A 13,726-nucleotide genomic window follows, 5' to 3' on the forward strand; every position below is an offset into this window, starting at 1 on the left:
TCAACTTTATTCAGCAGTGCTCCCTGATATGGCGACGGTAGACACCGTTTCAGCACATGTCCACGGTACAGTTCCACCAGACATGGTACCGAATTTACTGGGAGAAGTGACAGAAGAGGAAGTGCTCGACGCCATTGGTAAAGGTGCTCCCCATAAATCACCAGGAATCGATGGGTTACCATTAGAGTTCTATCGAGCCTTTACACAACTGTTGCTACCGTGTTTGATTGAAATTTGCCAGGAATTGATGTCCCCGGATATAACATTGCCAGCACCATTCTTGGAAGGTCTGATTGTCCCCATCCATAAGCCGAAGGGACGGAATCATGTTCGCGACTATCGTCCCTTAACGTTATTGAACAGCGACTTCAAGATCTTTTCGAGGCTGCTATCAGAACGTATTCGCGGCACACTATTGCACGTCTTGTCCGGCGATCAGACGTCCTTGGGGGGACCCAACAACATCAGAACTGCGTTATGTCGTTACAGAGATCTCATCTCCCTTGCACGGGTGAGACGTTTGCCGGCAGCCCTCGCGTCTATCGACTTTAGCCAGGCTTTTGACCGTGTGGGCCACACTTTCCTCACGGCCGTTCTACGGCGCATGGAATACCCCGACCCCTTTATCACAGTGTTGACACGCCTACTACATGGTGCAACTTCTCGAGTTCTTGTCAATGGAAGACTGACGGCACCCATGCCGATCCGCCGATCAGTACGACAGGGATGTCCATTATCAACATTGTTATTTGCATTGGCCTTAGAACCCTTGTTGTGTGGTCTCCGAGACATGCTCACTGGGATACAGTTCGGCGGCTCCATCTATCGCTGCACCGCATATGCGGATGATTTGATGATCGTCATACGAGGAGCTGACGATATGGCCGCGGCTTTGGACTGGATTGCAACCTACGGTACAGCTTCTGGTAGCCAAATCAACGTTGACAAGTCCGTCGCCTTGAGCATCGGGATTGGGCTACCGCAGGAACACATTGCCCCCTTACGCTTCAGTGATACTGTACGCTGCTTGGGCTTAGATTTCATGAACGACATGCGACGCGCGACGACGCTCAATTATCGACGCCTTCTTAACCAAATTAGGGCCGGAATTGCAAAACAGCGCTTGCGATCCCTCAACATCGTTCTGCGGGCGTATTATGCCAATGTATACCTTGCGTCCCACATACCGCATGTCGCCCAAACGCTACCCATTCCGAAGCCCTTGGCTCGTAGCATTATGGCAGCTCTGGGATACTTCGTCACCACTGGTATGTTACTGAAGATCAGATACGTATCTCTTACCCTCCCCAAGGAAAAAGGTGGTCTCGGCCCAGTTAACGTCCATGATAGGGCTATTGCCATGTTAGCTCACATTTAAGTCTGCTGCGCCGTTGTCCTACGAGCCTCACGAGTCTGCTTCTGACGGCGCTACGTCCTGCTTCACTAAGAGCGCCGGTGCCACTACAGGATATCCCAGCGCCCCTCTTTTATATAGGACGTTTCTATTTAGAACAAAGTTATTGCAGTGTCGCGCTCACGACACCACAAATGGCCACAACTCGACGCCTATATCATGACATGCTGCAACGCCGCCCCCTAAATGTGGTCGAACTAAAATATCCTGACGTACGGTGGCGCGTGGTGTGGAAGACTGTACACGATGCCATGCTTGATTCCGATGTTCTTTCTCAATGGTACGTCGTCGTTAATGGGAAGCTCGTGACGCAAGAACGTCTCTACAATATCCACATGACAGAATCTCCCAATTGTGTGGGTTGTAATACAGTAGATTCTGACGAGCACCGCCTCAGCTGTGGAGAGGCGGAACCGGTTTGGCACCTAGTGCGGCAGATGCTGGCTTATCTCTTGCGAGTTAGGCCGGAGCATATATCTGCACGCACGTTGTTGTTTCCGGATGAGACATTTTACCCCAAGACTGGAACCAACTCTGTCACCTGGATACGTGGACATGCCGTCCATTACCTCTGTCGTGACGGACACAAGGATTTCCTTGACTTCTGGCTCTATTTGCAAGAAAGACATCATGCTATTTCCGGGCATACCAGATATCGACAGTGCTTCGCAAACTCCCTATGGAGTGCCTTTCACAGACCGCCGTGTAGCTGGAATGTTCCAGGCAGTGGCAGATGAGGTCAGAACGAACTGCAAACGACCATATATTGAACAATCTTATCAGTGGGCGCAGTCGCTGGGAAGCCTCACTACGACGTGGTAGCTTTCTTTTCATGCTCTTTATGTCTCATATCTTCGATGGCGTCTTCATTCTGTTTTAGTTTTCCAGGCTTGGTTAACTGTGGCTGTTCGCAAATTGAAAAAAAAAAAAAAAAATCGTGGGCAGGAGACCTGCTTTCAAATCCAAATAAATACACAAGAACAAAATAAGAACAAAATGAACAACAAATAAAATTTAATAAAGTATTACACCCTTTCCTTTCTTCTTTTATTTTATTTTTTTTATACAAAGTTCAGAGGCATATTTAATTTTTGTTCGTTGGCGGAACCTGAAGTGGCGGCGAACGGCCGTCCTAGTTAGCTTCAGGATGAAAGTGGCGGTGGCACTAGCTTTGTTTTTGTTTTTAGGCTAGATAGGTTTTTGGGGGTGGTATGGGTGGAAGTGGTAGAGGTAATATTCTAAAAAAAAAAAAAAAAAAAAAAAAAAAAGTGGCCGTGCGGTAAAAAAAAAAAAAAAAAAAAAAAAAAGTGAGTAGGTTTCCAACTGGATTATGGTCCCACGACCGGACTTATACGTGAAATGGCAGTGGGATCTAGACGCATGGTACATTTCATTTTGGAAATCGTTAGGAAATTCAATATTCCGAGATCCACAGCGTCAAGATTGTGCCGAGAATACAAGACTTCAAGCATTATCTCTCACCACGCACAACGAAGTGGCCGACGGCACTCAGTCAATGACTGAATGACTGATAGCAACGACGTTTGCGTAGGGTTGTCAGTGTTGACAGACAAACAACACCTTCTGAGAGAGTCGCAGATATTAATGTGGGACGTCCGACAAATATATCCGTTAGGACAGTGCGCCGAAATTTGGCATAAATGGGCTGTGGCATCAGATGGCCGACGTGGGTGCCTTTGCAACCAACACATCGCCTGCAGCGTCTCTCCCGGGCTTGTGACCTTATCGGTTGGATCCTAGCCAACTGGAAAACCGTGATAGCGTCAGATGGGTCCAGCGTTCACTTGGTAAGAGCTGATGGTGTGGTCTGAGTGTGGCGCAGTCCTCTCGAAGCCATGGATGTCAATAAGGCACGGTGTAGGCTGGTGGTGACTCCATAATGGTGTGATGTGTTTCTCTGCGTTTACATGGAAGGACTGGGTTCCTCGGTGGAACTGAGAATATTATTGACTGGAAATCGTTATCTTCGGTCATTTTGAGACCATTTGAAGCCATTCATTGACTTCATGTTCCAAAGGAACGACGGAATTTTTATGGACGACAATTCAGCATGTTGCTGGACTACAAGTGTTCGCGATCGGTTTGAATAACCTTCTGGGCGGTTCAACAGAATGATATGGCCACCCACATCCCCCAACATGTGTCTCATCGAACATTCATGGGTTATAATCAAGAGGACAGTTTGTGCACAAACTCCTACACCAGTTACAGTTTCACAATTACAGACGGCTATAGAGACACCATGTTTCAGTAATTCGGCACAGGACTTAGAAAGACTTTTTGGGTCCGCGCCATGTCGAGTCACTGCACTACGCTTGGGAAAAGGAGGAATGACACTATATTACGAGTTATCCCATGGGTTTTGTCACTTCAGTGTACAAAAAGCGACAAGTTGAGGCACGTCAGCAGTTTAGGTGACTACCAAATCGCATTGAGAAGTCTAGCAGTGTCAACATAAGACTAAATTTGAGGAAGAAACTTTTGGTAATAGTATGTTAGAAAAACAGCATTGTTGGCTGTACATCATGAACAATGAGAAAGACGGAAAAGACGGTAATCGATGTGTTTGACATGTCGTGTTATAGATGACATAGGTGGACGGGTAAGACAAGGAATGAGGAGGTTCTCTGCAGAATCGATGATATAGAAAGTAACATGTGGAAAATACTGAGAATAATAAGTGTAAGGATGATAGGGAATGTTTAAGTCATCAGGAAATAACTTCTGTGGCACTGTGAGAAGCTGTACATGTTAAAAACTGTGGGGCAAGACACATAGCGGAAATGACCCAGCAAGTACTTGAGGTAGTAGGGTGTAAGTTCTAGTCTAAGATGAAGGGGTTGATACAGGAGAGTCATTCGTGGTGGGCTTCATGACTTAAAAAATATCGAACTGAAGTAGCAAGAATTTTCTTGATCTCTACTTGTGGTATCCTGCCCACTCGTCCAATAAAGTGTGCCTAGGAAGCTATTTTCTCGGCTCGCTAGACAGTAATTTTATTCCCTTTATTGTGATTTCATTCCACTGCCCCATATGGGCAGGGGAGGGCTGACAGTGGCACAGTCCGCCACTCCTCAGCCGAGTGACATGACAGATATTAAAACGAGAAAATTATGCTAATAAAGGCGATAAAAAGGGGGACATAAAATCAGAGTAACGGGAGACAGTGGTGGGAAAATATACACTGATACAGAGACATCCATGGGAGGACAATTTAAAAAGTCTACATGAAATTAAGAAACACAGTTGACGATTCGTAGAGCACAAAAAAAGACACTGAAGTCACACACACAGGTTAAAACTTGGCCACAGTATTAATACACTTCAGAAAAAAGACACCTTAAAACCATTTTAAGAGATGAAGCACACATAACAAAGAATAAAACCTGCCATGAGTAACCTGCCGTAGGAGAGGCCTGAGGGAATGAGGTGAAAGCAATGTGCAGAGAGGGAGGGGGTGGGATGAAAGGTATAGGGGGTCAGGGGCTGTACCAAGAGAAAGGAGGCAGGTGGGGCAAGAGATGAAGAGGGAAGACAAGGCAGGAGGGAGTGCAGAGATACTGAAGTGGAGCTCAGGAGAGGGAGGGGGTGCAGGAGGTGGATAGCCACTCAGGCTAATGGAGGGGAGGAGAGGGAGCCCTGAGGAGGAGGCAGGAGGAAGGTGGTGTTAGAGTTGGTAGGAGGGGTAGATGACAGGGTGAAGTTATCATCTGGGAGGGTAGGTGCTGGAAGTTGCGTTGGGAAAGCCGGTGGAGAGTTTGGAGATGGAGAGAGGGCGGGACACAACGGTAAATGAGTGGCAATGGGCTGAGGGTGGAGAGGATAGGGGACACCATGGGGTGGGAGGATCGACTCAGCTGGCAATATATGGGGTGCGGATGTCTTCAAGGTAAAGGAGAAGGTGGGGGAAGGGGATGAAATCGTAGAGGATGCGTCTGTAGGATCGAAGGCAGATGCAGAAGGCGAGGTGGAGTGCATGGTGCTCGAGGATTTGGAGGGTGCTATACAACCTGGGAAATCCAAGCAGTGCTGGCATATTAAAGGATGGGGCAGATCAAGGATTTGTAGGTGTGAAGGATGGTGGAAAGATGCAGTCCCCATATCTGGCAGACAGGAGTTTCAGGAGGTGGAGTCTGTTGTGGACTTAGTGTTCGATTGTAAGGAGATGGGGAGTCCAGGAGAGGTGGCGGTCGAGGGTGAGGCCAAGGTATTTGAGGGTAGGAGTGAGGTGGATAGGACAGCCACAAATGGTTAGGTAGAAGTTATGGAGACGGAAAGAGTGCGTGGTGCGGCCTATGATGATCACTTGGGTATTGGAGGGGTTGATACGAAGGAAAAACTGGTTGCACCAAGTGGTGAACTGTTCAAGGTGGGTCTGGAGGGTACCTTGGGACCGTTGATGGGTAGGATAAATGGCTAGGAAGGCGGTGTCATCAGTAAATTGGAGGAGATGAACAGGCCGGGGAGGTTTTGGTATATCAGCAGTGTAAAGGAGAGAGACGAGGAGAGGGCCTTAGGGCACACCAGTTGAGGAACAGAAGGTATGCGAGTTAAATTGTGGATAGTGACGTAGGAGGGACGACGGAAGAGGAAGGAAGCTACGAGACGGACGAAATTGATAGGGAGAGCATAGGCCTGGAGTTTGAAGAGGAGCCTGGGATGCTAGACACGTCTTTAGGCGTTCTGGATGTCAAGGAAAACAAAGATAGCAGAGCGACAGGAGTTAAGTTGGAGGGAAAGAAGATTAGTAAGATTAAGAAGGTGGTTATCGGCTGAGAAGGAAGGCCATATTAATGGAGTTTATTACAGTAACTTAAACTGACAATGCTTAAATTTGCGCCGGCCGGAGTTGCCGAGCGGTTCTAGGCGCTACAATCTGAAACCGCGCAACCGCTACGGTCGCAGGTTCGAATCCGGCCTCGGGCATGTATGAGTGTGATGTCCTTAGGTTGGTAAGGATTACGTAGTTCTAAGTTCTTGGGGACTGATGACCTCAGAAGTTAAGTGCGATAGTGCTCAGAGGCTTTTGAACCATTTTGAACTTAAATTTGCGTATTCACAAAGAAGTGTCGCGAGCAAATGGCGACATGCAAATAATCAGTGTCCATCGGTATATACAATTTCAATGCATGCAAAACAACACAGTTCATAAGTCACTGCTGGAGCTTTTGTATGACGGCTCATCTTGCACAGTGCCTTCGGCTAGCCTGCGCGACACTTATATTCTACATCTACCTCTACATCTACATCCATACTCCGCAAGCCACCTGACGGTGTGTGGCGGAGGGTACCCTGAGTACCTCTATCGGTTCTCCCTTCTATTCCAGCCTCGTATTGTTCGTGGAAAGAAGGATTGTCGGTACGCTTCTGTGTGGGCTCTAATCGCTCTGATTTTATCCTCATGGTCTCTTCACGTGATATACGTAGGTGGGAGCAATATACTGCTTGACTCTTCGGTGAAGGTATGTTCTCGAAACTTTAAAAAAAAAGCCCGTACCGAGCTACTGAGCGCCTCTCCTGCAGAGTCTTTCACTGGAGTTTATCTATCATCTCCGTAACGCTTTCGCGATTACTAAATGATCCTGTAACGAAGCGCGCTGCTCTCCGTTGGATCTTCTTTATCTCTTCTATCAACCCTATCTGGTACGGATCCCACACTGCTGAGCAGTATTCAATCAGTGGGCGAACAAGCGTATTGTAACCTACTTCCTTTGTTTTCGGATTGCATTTCCTTCGGATTCTTCCAGTGAATCTCAGTCTGGCATCGGCTTTACCGACGATCAACTTTATATGATCATTCCATTTTAAATCACTCCTAATGCGTACTCCCAGGTAATTTACGGAATTAACTGCTTCCAGTTGCTGATCTGCTATTTTGTAGCTAAATGACAAGGGATCTATCTTTCTATATATTCGCAGCATATTACACTTGTCTACATTGAGATTCAATTGCCATTCCCTGCACCATGCGTCAATTCGCTGCAGATCCTCCTGCATTTCAGTACAATTTTCCATTGTTACAACCTCTCGATACACCACTTCCGATGTCATCCACAAGGTCATTTATGTATATTGTGAATATCAACGGTCCTATGACACTCCCCTGCGGCACACCTGAAATCATTCTTACTTCGGAAGACTTCTCTCCATTGTTATCTAGGAACTCTTCAATCCAACCACACAATCGGTCTGATAGTCCTTATGCTCTTACTTTGTTCATTAAGCGACTGTGGGGAACTGTATCGAACGCCTTGCGGAAGTCAAGAAACACGGCATATACGCCGGCCGAGTGGCCGTGCGGTTCTTGGCGCTACAGTCTGGAGCCGGGCGACCGCTACGGTCGCAGTTTCGAATCCTGCCTCGGGCATGGATGTGTGTGATGTCCTTAGGTTAGTTAGGTTTAATTAGTTCTAAGTTCTAGGCGACTGATGAACTCAGAAGTTAAGTCGCATAGTGCTCACAGCCATTTGAACCATTTGAACGGCATCTACCCGTGTCTATGGCCCTCTGAGTCTCGTGGACGAATAGCGCGAGCTGGGTTTCACACGACCGTCTTTTTCGAAACCCATGCTGATTCCTACAGAGTAGATTTCTAGTCTCCAGGAAAGTCATTATACTCGAACATAATGCGTGTTCCAAAATTCTACAATTGATCGATGTTAGAGATATAGGTCTACAGTTCTGCACATCTGTTCGACGTCCGTTCTTGAAAACGGGGATGACCTGTGCCCTTTTCCAATCCTTTGGAACGCTACGCTCTTCTAGAGACCTACGGTACACCGCTGCAAGAAGGGAGGCAAGTTCCTTCGCGTACTCTGTGTAAAATCGAACAGGTATCTCATCAGGTCGAACGGCCTTTCCTCTTTTGAGCGATTTTAATTGTTTCTCTATCCCTCTGTCGTCTATTTCGATATCTACCATTTTGTCATCTGTACGACAATCTAGATAAGGAACTACAGTGCAGTCTTACTCTGTGAAACAGCTTTGGAAAAATACATTTAGTATTTCGGAATTTAGTCTGTCATCTTCTGTTTCAGTACCATTTTGGTCACAGAGTGTCTGGACATTTTGTTTTGATCCACCTACCGCTTTGACATAAGACCAAAATAGAGGCCGCTGCTGTCTTGGTGTCGTCACAGTCTGTGGACTGTTGGCTGACGTTCATCTCACAGCCCTCTCTGCTGTAACGTTCCAAAAAAAAAAAAAAAAAAAAAAAAAAAAAAAAAATGGTTCAAATGGCTCTGAGCACTATGGGACTCAACATCTTAGGTCATAAGTCCCCTAGAACTTAGAACTACTTAAACCTAACTAACCTATGGACATCACACACACCCATGCCCGAGGCAGGATTCGAACCTGCGACCGTAGCAGTCCCGCGGTTGTAACGTTCCAGGCCGACGTGCCGGCGCTTGTTGTTAGACTGGAACACTACTACCTGCTCGTCATCATACTTTGGACATTTACTGAGAGGAACGTTGTTGCACCTTCTGAATGGCGTATGGCGTGTGTTTAGAAAGTTTCCGAAAGTTACACAGTTCACCAAAATGCCATTACCTGGCCTTCCAAGAGATGTACTTTATTTAGTATTTCTTGCCTTGTTTGTATCATCTGTAAACAAAACAGCGGAATTTAGCTAATAAATGCAGGAATATTTGTTGGACAAAGTTGGTGAAATAGATAAGTTGATGGTGTTGTCCAATTACTTGTCTACATCTCTACTCTACAACTAACATATTTATTTAGGCAATGAGAAAATGTATAAGTCCGACATACTGTTGACGTTAATGTCATTATCTTTTGTTTGTTCTTTGCCCAATCTCGTGTGCCAAATTGAATTCGGTCTTGAAAATAGTTTTCTCTATGCAGCTTTCTTCATAAAGCATGTTGAACGTGTTTCGCTGAAATTTACCAAGGTGTATAAAAGTCCGTAAGAGAACAGGAAGATTCCTTTAGACGCCGACAGCTGCTACGCGGGATCCGGCAGATCCAGTGTAGCACACCTGCTGAGCCGCATCGCAAGCAGCTCCGTACTGCGAGCGCGCTCTGCTGTCCAGTATAGGACGGCCGGCAGCAGCCGCTCACCTCATTTACGCTTGGCGTCGCTATGCTGCGACACTTTCATTCTTACTTCGTCCTTGTTGACAATGAGATAGCTGGTCTCTATTTCTTGCTGCTTATTTGTAACGAGTCTTCATCCCCCTGGACCAATACAAGTTAAGTAAATCTTATGTAGGTTGTGTTATCTTACTCGATAATCATTTCTGCTCTCGTCCAGCTTTTCTACGACGACAGTTGCTGCACCACTCGCTAGCCAACCTTTCCTTACCATTGCGTACGAAGTCGCACACAACATCTGGCGACGAGTTATAGAGCCTTCATGTGGCAGTCCTCGAGTCGCCTTCTTCTTGTTCTGTCACATATTTCATTGGTTTCTACTGTTTTTGATTGCTTTTTTCTTGTTTTCGGTTGCTTTATAGCCACTGTTTCCCTTCTTGTACTTTTCATGTACCACAGTTACCCCTTTCTGCTTCCTCTGTGCTGTTTTTACTTTTCACTTTTTGTCTATGCACACTGTTTAATTTACCATGACTATTCCGCGACAATCGACTGCTGCACTGCCAGCAGTTTATCTAACTCAGTTTATTCAGTATCAGAGTCAACAAACGGTACAACCGATTGAAGTAATGAATCGCTTCATGACGACGCTGGTGAATTTACACAAGGCAACGTCTCCAACGGCAGCACTGCTTCGCGCACCGCATGAGCATGCACTGCCTTTTCGTGGGTCTGATGCGAAGGACCTCGCACACTTCAGTGCTTACATCGCATTGCATCTGATACAAGGCACTGACAAATATTCTTATTTCTTGGCCAAGTTATTTCCCACATCCCACCTGAACTGGTAGAAAACAAGGCCATATTGCAGGCACATACAGATTTCAGGAGGCAGCTGCCTGCTACAAATTCTTTAGGTTGCGTAAGCAATAAGGACAGACATACCGTCAATGGGTGACTTATCTGGAAGACCTTGGTAGACACTGTTCATTCAAATGTTACAGTGTCAAACATTACAGTGATACAATGATTCATGAAGCGTTCAAGCACAGTTTAGCTGACTCTCGAATTCTGGAACAGATTCTTAAACGCCCTGACCCTTTCTTGAAACAAGTTCTGCAGATTCTAGACTGTCAGAATTCCTGCTAAAATGCAGCAGACAGCTTTGAGGTAGCGCCTGTTTGTTCTGCAGATAGCCGCTGCATATATGCCTCGCAGCCGACTCGCAAACAGGGTTCCGGGCCGCCACAACCACAGTGCCCATATCTTGCCCCTCGTGTGAAACGACTTGCTCTGTTTACGTCAAACGGGGACATGCACAGTGTGTGTACTTACAGAAGCGTAAGACAGGCTCATCTTCTACTCCTTCACGCAAGTCTAAGTCACAATCAATCTGTAGCGTGTTTTCCAAGCCCCGCAATGTCGTTAGGAGCCGGCCGCGGTGGTCGTGCGGTTCTAGGCGCTGCAGTCCGGAACCGTGGGACTACTGCGGTCGCAGGTTCGAATCCTGCCTCGGGCATGGATGTGTGTGTTGTCCTTAGGTTAGTTAGGTTTAAGTAGTTCTAAGTTCTAGGGGACTGATGACCTAAGATGTTAAGTCCCATAGTGCTCAGAGCCATTTGAACAATGTCGTTAGTGCGAAACAACAGCGTAATTGACGTTCAGGAAAGGCTCCCACCTCATCTGCAATGATACGTGAAGACCACAACCTTTTATGTCCCTTACTAATACAGGAAGATCTGCCAGTTTGCCACATGATACTGGAGCTTCGTTGACCTTGCTCAACAGTAGCAGCTACAAATTGCTTGGCAAACCTAAGTTCTGCACATCGCGCCATGCGCTGATGCTGTATAAAGCTAAAGACGTTCCTGTCTTAAGTACTTGTAACATTCCTGCAACTTTCTGAAATGTAGCGAAGGCAGTGGCAATTACAGTGCTTTCCTCCCGAGACAGTGCTAATATTCTTGGAGTAGACACTTTTGAGTCGGTTAAACATTCAGGACAATATACATTCTGTTCCTTCGTTTGGTCCTCGGGTGAGGGTTGCTAAATTATGTGCAGAATTTCAGGATTTGTTTTCCGAGGATTTAGGCAAAGCTAATAATTTTATTGCCCATGTCGCAATGAAAGACAATGCACAGCCACATTTTGTTAGAGCTCGTCCTGTCCCTCAGGCTCTTCGAGAACAAGTGGCTGAGGAACATATTGCTTTGTAAGACAGAGAGGTCGTAGCACCCATTACTGCCAGTCAGTGGCCGTCCCCTATTGTTATTCTAACAAAGCGGTCCGGCAGACTCTGGTCGTGCACCAATTTTGACAAAACTTTTAATCCTCAAACAGCCATCGACAGTTATCCCTTGCGGTGTCTGGAAGAATTGATTAATGAATTGGATGTCGGTAATTATTTTTCGAAAATTGATTTGCACGACGCTTACTTTCAAATCTCTCTGGATGAGCAGTCGCAAAAGAGCTTAGTCATCATTACTTATCTCGCTCTCTTCAAATTTTTGAGATTGCTATTTGGCAGCTTTACCCCACGCACCATATTTCAACGCTTTCTGAAGCACCTGATTGCAAAATGTCCCTTTTGCTCAAATTATTCGGTGACGTAGTCTCGGGTCACACTCTTGTCGGATACTTTAGCCATCTTCGCACTCTGTTTCCAGTATTGTCTGCAGATGATCTGAAATCTAACAGAGGGAAATGCGTGTTTTTTCAGCCAGAACTTGAGGACCTGGGACATGTCACTAATAGCCAGGGTGTTCACCCATCGCAATCAGCTTGCCATCCGTGACATTCCACCACCACGCAATGTGCAGGAAATTCAGTTTGGGTCAGGAAACCTCATGTACAGTATTACATTCGATTTATTCTTTACGCCTCTCAAATCGTGGCTTCCTTTCATTGATTACTCAGGAAGAATGTTCATTTTGATTGGTAACAAGAGTATCAGTCTGCTTTCTAGAAGTTGAAAGATGTTTTACTTCGTGATCGATCCCTTGTTCTTTTTGATCCAGCTAAACATATGGTCTTCGGTGTGGATGGTTCCTCTTACGTCATCGGTGCAGTTTTTTTGCATACATTTTATGCTGTTAACAGGTCGATTTCCTTTGCTTCGAAGTTGTTATCAAAGCTCAATGTAATTATTCGCAAACTGAAGAGGACGTACTCGCCATAGTCTACGGTGTCACAGAGTTTCATCTGCATTTTTTTTTTTTTTTTTTTTTTGCTTTTAATTTTACTTGGTGACTATGCATTAACGTCCATAATCTTTGTTTAGTCCTTCTCAGTCAGTCCCAAGTCGCACAGCCAAAAGCTGGAACGGAACTGGAACTTTTGCCAGATTGTCAAAACGAAATTGTGTATCGGTCCATTTCTGAGCATGCCAACGCAGATGTTCTTTCTCGTCTCATTGTTGAGCCAGATTCAATATCCAGCTACTCCACAGCTTCGTGATGCTACATTGATGTGCGAAACACAAATTTTCTCGTAGCTTAACCAGGCCACAGCAACTGATCCTGATTTGAAGATTGTGTTAAGTTTTGCCTGTCAGCACGCCCTTGCAGCTCACCAAGGTGTCATTTTACTTTATACCAATAATGACCAGTCATGTGTTGTGGTTTCCCAGGCTCTCCAGCCTTAGATTCTACCTCTGCTACACCAAGGCCACAGGGGCATCGTTAACACCAAGCAGGTACAATCGGAAGCCTCTGCTGAGCACTGCAGTTTCACAGGTCCTTACTGGAATACTCGCTGGCTCATAGTTCTTGACACTTTCAGCAAGTTTTCCTTCATGGTTCTTATGCAATCTACAACAATTCGTTCCATAGTCCAGGCCTTGTCGTCGATCTATTGGGATTGCCTGAAGAGATTGCGACAGACTGTGGATCTCAATTAGTTGCAGTCGAGTATGAACAGTTTTGCACTACCTCTGACATCAACAGATCGCAAATGCACCTTTCCACCCGCAAGTCAATGGCGAAGGTAAACGCTTTGTATGATCATTTCAGCAACAGTGGACAAACTTCGTGCGTCACCCACTCGGAATCAGTCTCTGTTGCTATTCTTACCTTCCTACAGTTGCCAGCCACGCGGCGAGTCATCGTCGACTCCACCGCGCTTAGTTCCAGTTCCTTCACGCGCAACTGTGGGTGGTGCCCACTCCACCCACACGAAAAAGTATAATACGATTTGGATTTTTACAGATTATTTTGCACACGGAGGTGCTTGGAGCAG

Source organism: Schistocerca americana, chromosome 2 (genome assembly GCF_021461395.2).
Source record: "Schistocerca americana isolate TAMUIC-IGC-003095 chromosome 2, iqSchAmer2.1, whole genome shotgun sequence".
Classification (NCBI taxonomy): Eukaryota; Metazoa; Arthropoda; class Insecta; order Orthoptera; family Acrididae; genus Schistocerca; species Schistocerca americana.